The sequence below is a fragment of the Megascapheus bottae genome, chromosome 35 (assembly GCF_031878675.1).
Source record: "Megascapheus bottae isolate mThoBot1 chromosome 35, mThoBot2.hap1, whole genome shotgun sequence".
In the NCBI taxonomy this organism is placed as follows: domain Eukaryota; kingdom Metazoa; phylum Chordata; class Mammalia; order Rodentia; family Geomyidae; genus Megascapheus; species Megascapheus bottae.
Genome location: NC_143543.1, coordinates 554,334 through 564,592, shown reverse-complemented (window position 1 = coordinate 564,592; position 10,259 = coordinate 554,334).

Sequence of the window (10,259 nt, the reverse complement as noted above, 5' to 3'; positions counted from 1 at the left end):
CACAGACAACATAAAAACAAGAAAAACTTTGTGATGTATAAAAGCTGTAAATAGTCAAAGATTCTTTCTCTTTCTAATGGCAAAATTATTTCTGTCACTTTATATTCAAAAATAAAGAAACCTACCACAAATTATCAGGGTAAAAAAAAACATGATAATAATAATAATAACCCAGCGTCGGAGTTGTTTCTTGGTCTCTGTGTCTTCTTGGGGCGCTGTGGGGGGCCGGGGGTTGGCCATTTCTCTCCCCTCTCTCTCTCTCCCTCTCTCCTTCCTCATAGGGGTCCCCCCATTTGCAGCGGGTCTCACCAGAGCGCCAGAGGGGCTGACGGGTGGAGAGGGGGGTGCACAGAGGAAAAGGAGAAGGTCCAGGGCGAATGGCTGACCCTGTTCCCTTAATTCCACACAAAGAGGAAACCGAGGCAGTCCTTAGAGAAGGGACTGCAGGGAGGAGAATCCAGAGGCGGGGGGGATGCCGAGCAGGCCCTAAGGCCCCTTTCGGGGTACAAGTCTCTGTGCCCCCCATGGCAGCCACCTCGGGGTGAAGAGATCTGCAGACACCCCCAAGTGCCAGGCGATGGCTTTTCCTCTGGCCACGACTCCCGGGCCAGCAGGCTCCATCTTCACCAGCTGCTGGGGGGGCGGGGGCTGCACAAACTCTGTTTTTCCCTCCAGGCTGGCGCTCTAAAACCGTTTGAGCCACAGCTCCACGTCTGGTTTTCTGGTGGTTCACTGGAGATCAGAGTCTCCTGGACTTTCCTGCTGGGCTGGCTTTGGACCCCGATCCTCAGATCTCAGCCTCCTGAGGAGCCGGGGTGACAGGCAGGAGCCAGCAACCTGGTTTGCATGTGTTCTTCATAAAACATCCATCGACTGTGCAAAACAAGCCTTTCTCCTCCCGGAGCCCGGACAGCTCCGCCCCTGCCTGTGACCTCGGGAGGCAGAGCCCTGGCTGGTGAGTAGAGGCCCATCCTGGCTCCAGGCCAGAGCTCAGGTCAAACACATTGCCCTCTCCCCTGTCCCGGAGGCTCTGCCGCTGCCAGATTCCTCAGCGCCTGGGATTCTGCCTTCCTACTATTTCCTTCCTACATTTGAAGGAAAGCCAGGCACCTGTCGTCCCAGCCACTCCGCTGGAGACGCTTCCCCGCCCAGGGCGAACGTCTCTGGAGAAGAACCCTCGGAGTGACACGGGGGCCGGAGGCGTCCTCGGGCCCCGAAGGCCCAGCGGTGTCCCTCTGGCGATGGAGCCCGCAGAGGAGACCCAGGAGTTCAAAGCCACACCCAGCAGCTGCATCCGTCGGGTGCCAACACCCTGGCCCGCCTCAGCCCGACCCTCATTTGAAGTCTGGCAAACGTGACTTGCACCAGGGGATGTGAAAAGAACAGCAGCAACCATGACGGATACAATAAAAGAGTTTTACTTCCTAATTCGAAAAATCTTTATGAACTTCACTGGGTGTTTGTTTTCTCCTGGGAAATGAATTCCATCCGCGGAACGGCGCAGATTACGGTTTTCTAGGTGGGGGGAGGAGACACTCCACTCATGCCAGGCCTCGGCCACAGCCGCCATGCAGCAGCCTTCCTGTGGCCTGTGAGCCCATGGCCACGGGAGGAAGGGCAGAAGAGCTAAGGCTGCATGTCTGAAATAACAGAGACCTGGGGTCACCCCAGCTCCTCAGGAGGCTGAGATCTGAGGATCGAGGTTCAAAGCCAGCCCAGGCAGTAAAGTCGGGGAGGACTCTGGTCTCCAGTGAACCACCAGAAAACCAGACGTGGAGCTGTGGTTCAAGGGGTAGAGCGCCAGTCTAGAGCCCTCATAGATGATAGGTAATAGAGTCAGAGGATTGCTACATGACAGACCACGAAGAGATGGATAGAGATGATGACTGATAGAGATGCAGATAGATGACAGATACATAGGCAGCCAGCCCTGCCCGGGTGCCCAGGAGAAACGCGTAGGAAACCACGCCGGTATTTGTCCCGGGACAGCTTGCAGATGGCAGCCGGCAGGGAGCCCTGACCCCCCGGCGGGCGGCTCTGCCAGGACTGCTCGGTTCTGGATGACCCAGGCCCACCGCTTCCCAGGCCGGCATGGCACAGTCTTCCAGGAGCATGGCGGCCGCCGGGCTCGCCACCACCACCTTTCCAGGCGGTGGCCTGGGGAGAGAGGGCTCTGCTGAAGAGAATTTTTTTTTAAGTCCTGTCCAGAGGATCCAGAGAATATGGCAAATAAAAGAGCCAGATTTTCTGGCAGGGATTTATAAGAAAGAGAAGGAGCAGCTGTCACACACAGCCAGGGGCCGATCGCAACGCACTGTGCCACAGCTGAGAAAATGCCAGGCTCGGCAGAGCTGGGCAGGAGCCTTCCAGAACATCCACAGGGACGGGAGAAGTTGCCTGTTGCCCTCCCTCACCACAACCACGAGCCCCCAGCTCCACCCAAGCAGAGACACGTGTCTTCTGGGCTGTCGGGGCAGGCAGGCTGGGGAGGCCAGAGGGAGGGAAGAGGAAGAAAGAGGAATGCTGCTGTGTTCCTCATCCACAGAGGCACGCTCAGTAGGGTGGGGGGCTCTCACGGACTTTCCTGCCCCGGCAGGCTTTGAACCACAATCTCCCAGATCTTAGCCTCCTGGCCTTTCGTAACGCCAACCTTTGGAAGCGTTTAGATAAGCCTGGCTGTATACCAGGGCTGCCATTTAGATTTGTCTGATTGCTTTTTCTGGTGATTAGGTTCGAGTTGAACGTGTCCTTGGCTAAGGATTCAAACAGATGGTTTTGTAGCCTTCTTAGGACAAAATCCAGCCATGACCAAGCACTGGTGGCGTTGTGTGTCTTTTGAGATGAGTATGTTTGAAGCCAGCACGGGGCAGGGAAGTCTGTGAGACTTATCTCCAATGAATCACCAGAAAATCAGAAGTAGAACTGTGACTCAAAGTGGTAGAGCACCAGCCTTGAGCGGAAGAGGTCAGGGTCAGCGCCCAGGCCCTGAGTTCAAGACCCAGGGCCACCACCAACAACAGTTAGTTGGTACTTCCGGATAGCTGAAGTTTAAATTCCATTTTATTGTTTGCGTAGAGATTCTGCCTGTGTCTGCGGGTGGTGAGAGTACTAGAACTGTGTCTGGTTAATTAATTATTATTTCAAACAGGACATGTTTATCTAAACCAAATTTCAGTTTCTTGGAGATAAATATGCCCTGTGGTGAATTTTCAATGGCTTCCTGTCAGCTTTGTTCTCTCAGTGAACCTGGGAACTCCGCCAGGCCTACCATCCCGTCTCTCAGCCTGGGCGCAACTGGCCCACGCTTATCACCCCAGCCACTCAGATCTTAGGACTGAGGTTCACAGCCAGCCCAGACAGGAGACTCTGATCTCCAAAGAACCCACCAGAAAACTGGAAGTGGAGCTGTGACTGAAGTGGTAGAGAGCCAGCCTGGAGGAAACAGTGCTCAGGGAGAGCGCCAAGGCCACCGGGACTGAGAAAAAGAAAAGACTCAGACAGACTAAGCTGTGTTCTTCCAAACTGGGACAGATGTTCACTGTGGAGACACCCAGAGAGGACCCAGAAGTAATGTTGGGCTGGGGAAAGACTCCTGGGCAGGCCTTCTCTCACACCCTAAGTGGCAGCCAGGGTCCATTCTCAAGTCACGGAAGAGTCACTGGATCAACAACAGCAAATGTTAAATCTCCAGCAAGAGGTGTGGAAGGAGCTAAATGTAGGCCATCTTACCTGGAGGGAGGCTGAAGGCTGGAGGCAGAGGTGTGAGCAGTGAGGACACTGTTCCAGGCCACAGAACATACATGCATGCTTGCATGTAAATATATATATATATATATATATACAAGACATACACACACACACACACACACTACACACACACACACACACACACACACACACAGCACACACATACATATATGAGACCAACTGGTCGACCAGTGGTTTTTTAAACCATCTAGTTAAAAGGAAAGGAAAATACGACCACCCCCCCAACCCACTTCACTCCAGGTGGAGCAGCACTGTGACCTCTGAAATGCAAATGCAGGATGCTGGGCAAACTCCTCTCTCCCATTTGGGCTGTGAAAACCTTGAGCTTTGGAGGCCCTCCCCTCCTTCATTCCCAAGCCCCCCTCCCATTCCCATGGGTGTTGGGGGGGTTAGCAGCTGTGCACATCAGAGGCTGGGGGACAGAAAGGGAGAGACAAAGGAAGACAGACAGAAAGCTAGAAGCTCTTTCTTATTGTTATTTTTTTCCCTTGTTAACGTTTTCCTTCAGGCAGCCAAATAACACATTTTGTCTTGCAGAGGCTTTTCATGATATATAATTTAAAGCCTATAAATAGATGGCTGTTATTAACAAGACAGAGAGAGAAGAGAGAAAGAGATTTTCTCTCTATGGAGACATGAGCAGAAGTGCTGCAGAGGGAGAGAGGTTGAGGAAGATGGACAGAAGCTAGCTGTCTGTCTCCACCTTTTGCTCTCCTCTCCTCTCTCTTCTTCTAGGATTGTGGTTTCAAATAATCTCCAACTTAGGCCCTATCTGCCACTCCACCCCACTCTCTGGTCTTGCTCAGATCCTTCTAGAATGCTCAGCTCCCCCTTCCTGCGCCCCTGCTCCCTCCTCTTTTCCTCGATAGCCAGCAGTCCTCTTCCTTGTCCCAAGACTCCCCTGGGCTCAGACAGAGCAGAGAGGCGAGAGGAGCCAGATGGCTGGGTCACAAGGCCTCGCTGTGGGAAGCAGCTATGCCAGCAAAGAGACAGGACTCTGAATAAGGTGTGCATGTCAGGTATTATTTGTTATAGGAAAGCTTTTGTCTTTTAAATAGATCAGATCCATCCACCAGGATCATAGGATAGATCCACTAGGTTTGGAGATCGCGCCCTGCACCCCTCTCCATGGGGCTCTGAGAATCCCGGGAATCCCGGGTGGAAGAGGGATACCTTCTCTGTCTGAGACCCCGGGGGGAAGGGGGGGCGGAGCCTGAGGCCCCAAGCGAGCTCTTCACAACACACAGCTCCACTGGTCTGGCACACCAGTGAGGACGTCGGGGGAGGCATGGAGGCTGACCCTGCGTCAGGACCAGCCCCCCACGGCACCCCAACCTCCTTCCAAACACCACCCTGATACCCAGCGGTGATGACTTGTCAATGCTCCAGTCAGCTCTTTCTTCTGCAAGCTCTTTGGCTACATCCCCAATAGTAGGAAAAGGTCCTAAAAGAGGAGAGGAGATAAACACTTCTTCAATGGGTGAGTGAGTGGATGGATGGATGGATGGATGGGGTGGGTGGGTGAGTGGATGGATCGGATGGATGGGTGGTGGATGGATAGATGGGTGCATAGATAGATGGGTGGTAGATGGATAGATGGATGGGGTGGATGGATGATGGGATGGGTGGATGGATGGGGTGGATGGATGGATGGGTGGGTGGTGGGTGGATAGATGGATAGGTGGGTGGGGTGAATGGATGGATGGACTGGGTGGTGGATGGATAGATGTGTGCATAGATAGATGGGTGGTAGATGGATAGATGGATGGGTGGATGGATGGGTGGATGGATGATGGATGGATAGGTGGATGGATGGGTGGATTGGATGGATGGGTGGTGTGGGTGGCTGGGTGGTGGATGGATAGATGGATAGGTGGGTGGGTGAATGGATGGATGGGTGGGTGGTGGATGAATAGATGGGTGCATAGATAGATGGGTGGGTGGATGGATGATGGATGGGTGGATGGGTGGATGGATGGGTGGATGGATGGATGGTGGATGGATAGATGGATGGGTACATGGATGGATGATGGATGGGTGGATGGGTGGATGGATGGGTGGATGGATGGATGGTGGATGGATGGATAGATGGATGGGTAGATGGATGGATGGTGGATGGATAGATGGATGGGTGGATGGATGGATTGGGTGGGTGGATGGATGGGTGGTGGATGGATAGATGGGTGCATAGATAGATGGGTGGTAGATGGATAGATGGATGGGTGGATGGATGATGGATGGATAGATGGATGGGTGGATGGATGGGTGGATGGATGGATGGGATGGATAGATGGATGGGTGGATGGATGGGTGGATGGGTGGGTGGATGGATGGTGGGTGGATGGATGGATGGATGGGTGGTGGGGTGGGTGGATGGATGGGTGGGTGGATGGATGGGTGGATGGATGGATGGATGGGTGGATGGATGGGTGGATGGGTGGATGGATGGATGGATGGATGGATGGATGGGTGGATGGATGATGGATGGATAGATGGATGGTGTGGATGGATGGATGGGATGGTAGGTGGTGGATAGATAGGTGGTGGATGGACAAGTGAATGGCTCATCTTCCTACTTTAAATCTGATACCATTTGGTGGGCAGAGAGTCCTGAGAAAATGAATTTTCCATCCTCTGCCGGCATTGCTGGCTCAGCCTCACCGAGTCTCCTGTGGCCTTCATTATTATTTTTGCTTTGTTTTGTTTCTCGACTGCTCCAGCCAAGATTACACTTATATGATGATTATTTCCCTTGCCTGATCGCTAACCATTTTACTGAACAGACCATTATAAAAGAAAAACATTTTAAAAAAGAAGAAAAACAAAAAACCTTTACCTAAAGATCTTAAAGCAATTCTACCAAGGTCAAGCCAGACCCTGAGCGGCTAAACCAGGTTACAATGCCGGGCGGAAGAACAAGATTGTGGGGAGCAGAGGGCAGCCTCTGCCTTTCCCTAAGACCCCCGGCCTCGACCCCTGCCGGCTGGGGTCCCCAATAAGTGACGTTCAAGTCATCAAGAGGGTAGTAAAAATGACTCACAAACAGCCGTTAATATCCGGGAACATTTCCCTCTGGTCTGTCTACATGGAAATGAGATGCTAGACTCGCATGAGGCAAATCCCGTTTTCCGTCCTATTTTTTTAGGCTTTGCTGTCCTGGCCATTCTCCACCATTATTAAGGATCCTTTAGAAGCCTGATTTGTGACTGTGTCATAAAAATTCCCTCCCCAGCCTCTCAGAATCTGTTTAACCTTCGCACACCCCAGGATGCTCTGAAGGCCTCTCCTTTCCTTCTCTTCTGAGTCAGTGTGCGTAGTGATACGCTTTTTCATTTTTGTTTTAAATGAACGCATGACTTGATGATCATTTTATTTAGGTGGACCCCTGGGGTGAGGTTACCGAGTCAAACCATAGCTGGCAGGTTTTTTTCAGCAGCTAACTGGCAGGAATGTAACTCAAGCTGCGCTCGCTCCCGACACAACGAGGACCTGGGCTGTCCTGAGCTGAGCGTGGCTCAGCTTGAGCCGTCCAGACAGCGCTGGAGTAGAACCTGAGTCAAATGTTCTAAGCATTGCAGCAGCTCGGAGTTGCAGCCAAAACTCCAGGCCGGAGGCCAAAGGCCCAGCAATCTCATCAGGGTTGGCCGAGCCGCGGGCTGGCTGGACCTGCTAAGAATACAGCAGTCCTTCACCTGGGCCACAGGGGAGAGAGGGAGGTGAGCACACACAGGTCACCACGGGCACGGTGTCCGGAACCACGGCGTCCACGGGGAGAGACGACGCCCCTCCTCACTGCCCTGGGAATCCCGCTGACTTCTTGCTCTGGCTCGGGGCACAAACACTCTGCTGGGCCAAGCCCTGGCAGGCGTGAAGACCAGCCATGGCCGAGGTCTCGGGCGCCATCTCCGCCTCCCCCGTGCCCCGATGCTGGCTGTAGGTTTGCCGTGTGTGGCCTTTGTTCTGTGCAGATCCGTCTCTTCCGTTCCCGGTCTCTTCTGAATTCTTTCACTGAAGGAGGCCGGACGGCGTCGTGCGCTGGAGAGGCTGGCGAGAGAGACGGATGCGGCCGCCATGCTCAAGGCTCAGAGACACGCAGCAGACCCGGCAGGCCTGCCTCCTCCAAACCTGTCCTGCGCGCGGGTGACGCGTCCAGAGGAAAGGGAAATGCACTGGAAAAGCAACCTGACCTAGGAGCGTTCCCTTCAAACCTCAGATGGAAATGAGCTTGGCTGGACCCCGGCTGGGTGAATACGCCCTGCTGAAACACCGCAGGTGGACCACAGAGAAACTGCTGAGTGACGGCGTGGAGGCCAGAGCTCGTAATGACCCCACAGGCTGGGGGGCCGGGGGGACGTCCCGATGGCTACAATGATAAACTGTGCAGGGCTGAAAATGGAACATCCGTGCTCAGCCGAGCTAGCGCAGGCAGAAGACACAGAAAAGACAGCGCAAAGGTGGAAAAAAATATTTAAAAACCCAGACACCCAGACACTCAGCTTAGAAACACAACTTGAATGATTTTTAAACAACAACACAATAACGAAAATAATAATAAAATAACAGTGGGGGGGGCCTAGAGGATTGGAGAGAAAATACGTCATGGATATCACCAACCGAGAAACGCTCGGGCGAGACCCGTGGGGAGACCTGGAGGCCGGGAGCTGTGCGGGCGCTGTCCGCGGTTCTGAACACCGGTCCCCACCCCTCAGGCCCGCTCAGGACACAAGCCTCAGGACCCTCTCCCCCCACCTGGCCCGCAGATGCCCCCTCCAGCCCCTCCAACGTCCCCGACTCAGACGTCCACCATTCTTGACTTCCTCCAACATGGACTCTCCCCGCCCCAGGCCCCAGACAGCAAACCTTCCCTGCCACGTGTGCTCCGGAATGCCACGTGTGCTGTAACCGTGACCAGGCGGGGTCTGGTCTGCTGCCAGCCCCAGGTCCCGTGGCGCGGCCTGGCTCTGTCCATCCAGGCCTGAGGTCTGAGGAAGCCGCATTGGCTGGGCCCAGGCCGGGTGTGGCGGGGCCTTTGCCTCCGGGAGTCCGCTCCCCCGTCTTCTCCCCCGGATGGCCTGGTTCCTGGCCACTTCCTCCCATCCAGACAGCTCCCCACGTCGCCCCCTCTTTGAAGAATCGGGAGGAGTCAGGCTGGCGACAGGACGGGGCCTGCCTGGAAATCACCGTCATCTCCTTTTTCAGGGCGCGCTGGTTAGCACCCTAAATCCACCTGCAGCCTTAATCCCTCTAGAGCCTCAGAACGCGTCCACAGACATCCGGGTGGAAGAGGAGAGGCGAGGCGGAGTGCCTGCCTCGGCCCTGCACGGAACCCAGAATCAAACCCAGCTCCCCGGCTACGGGGCAAGCGAACAGAATCCGGGGTCCTCGGATCCGCCGCCTGGCCTCAGTGATGCTTCAGGGTCCATGCTGGACCCAGTGAGGACGGGGAGAGAGAGAACGAGAGAACGAGAGACTGGGAAAGCAAGAAGGAGAAAAGGAGAACAAGAAGGAAGACAGGTCGCAGACAGGAGAAGATAAAGCCAGGTCCTCTCCGTGTTAAGTGCTTTATTCAGTTTTCGCCGTAATTAAATGGGTTTTTAAAATGTTAATGGAATAAACTGAACTCGACTTCCCCGTTTTCCTCCAGACCCTGCAGTTATGCGCGGGACCCGTCTGGAAAGCCAGCCAGGCTGATGGATGAACTGAAGACAAATCAAATTTCCCTGAGCTAGGTGAAATACACCGAGCAGGGGGCAGGGCGGGAGGCCCGGATAAACCTGCTGAGAGAAAACCAAGGCCTGGCCGGGGCTGCCGTCACCCCGGGTGCACGGCCCAGTGGGAGAAGGGGGTGGTGACGATTCTGGGGCACTGCCCGGCCTCGGCCAAGCCCCCATCCCGGTACGTCTCTGGCTGGAGAGCTCTGGGAAACGAGCCGGGCTCCGGGCCAGCCTGCTGAGGCCCAGGGCACCTGCCCCCCACACCCCTGCTGGCGGGGAGAGGGGGGATTTCAGGGTGAGATACAAGAGCGCCTGAGGGCCTGTGCAGGGCCCCGGCTCCTTCCCAAGGCCAGGGGACCAGCCCGTGCCCTCCCCCTGCCACGGGAGCAGAGAAGCCTGGCGGCTGAGGTGCCTTCAAGGCTGCGATTGGCAGGAGGCGGGGAGGAGGGCATGGGAAGACGGGGTGGGGGGACAGGGAGTGGGGACCGTCCGTCCGAGGACGCGAGCTCCCCCCTCCCCCTCGCCCTTCCAAGGAATCCACGAGAGCCTCTCCTGGCCGCCTCGGAAGCCAGCCTTGAAAATTGGCTGCTGCAGCCCCTGGGTTCTCTCATTAGCAGCTGCTAATGGCTGGTGTGTTAACGACTCAATTAGGGTTCTAATGGGCCCGTGGAAACGTCCTGTGTGTTCAAGGGGAAGGGAGCTGCCCGCCCAGAGAGGATGGAGGCCGGTGGAGAAGGCCCCGCGCCAGCCCCAGGCCTGGCCGCCACCTCTAACCAG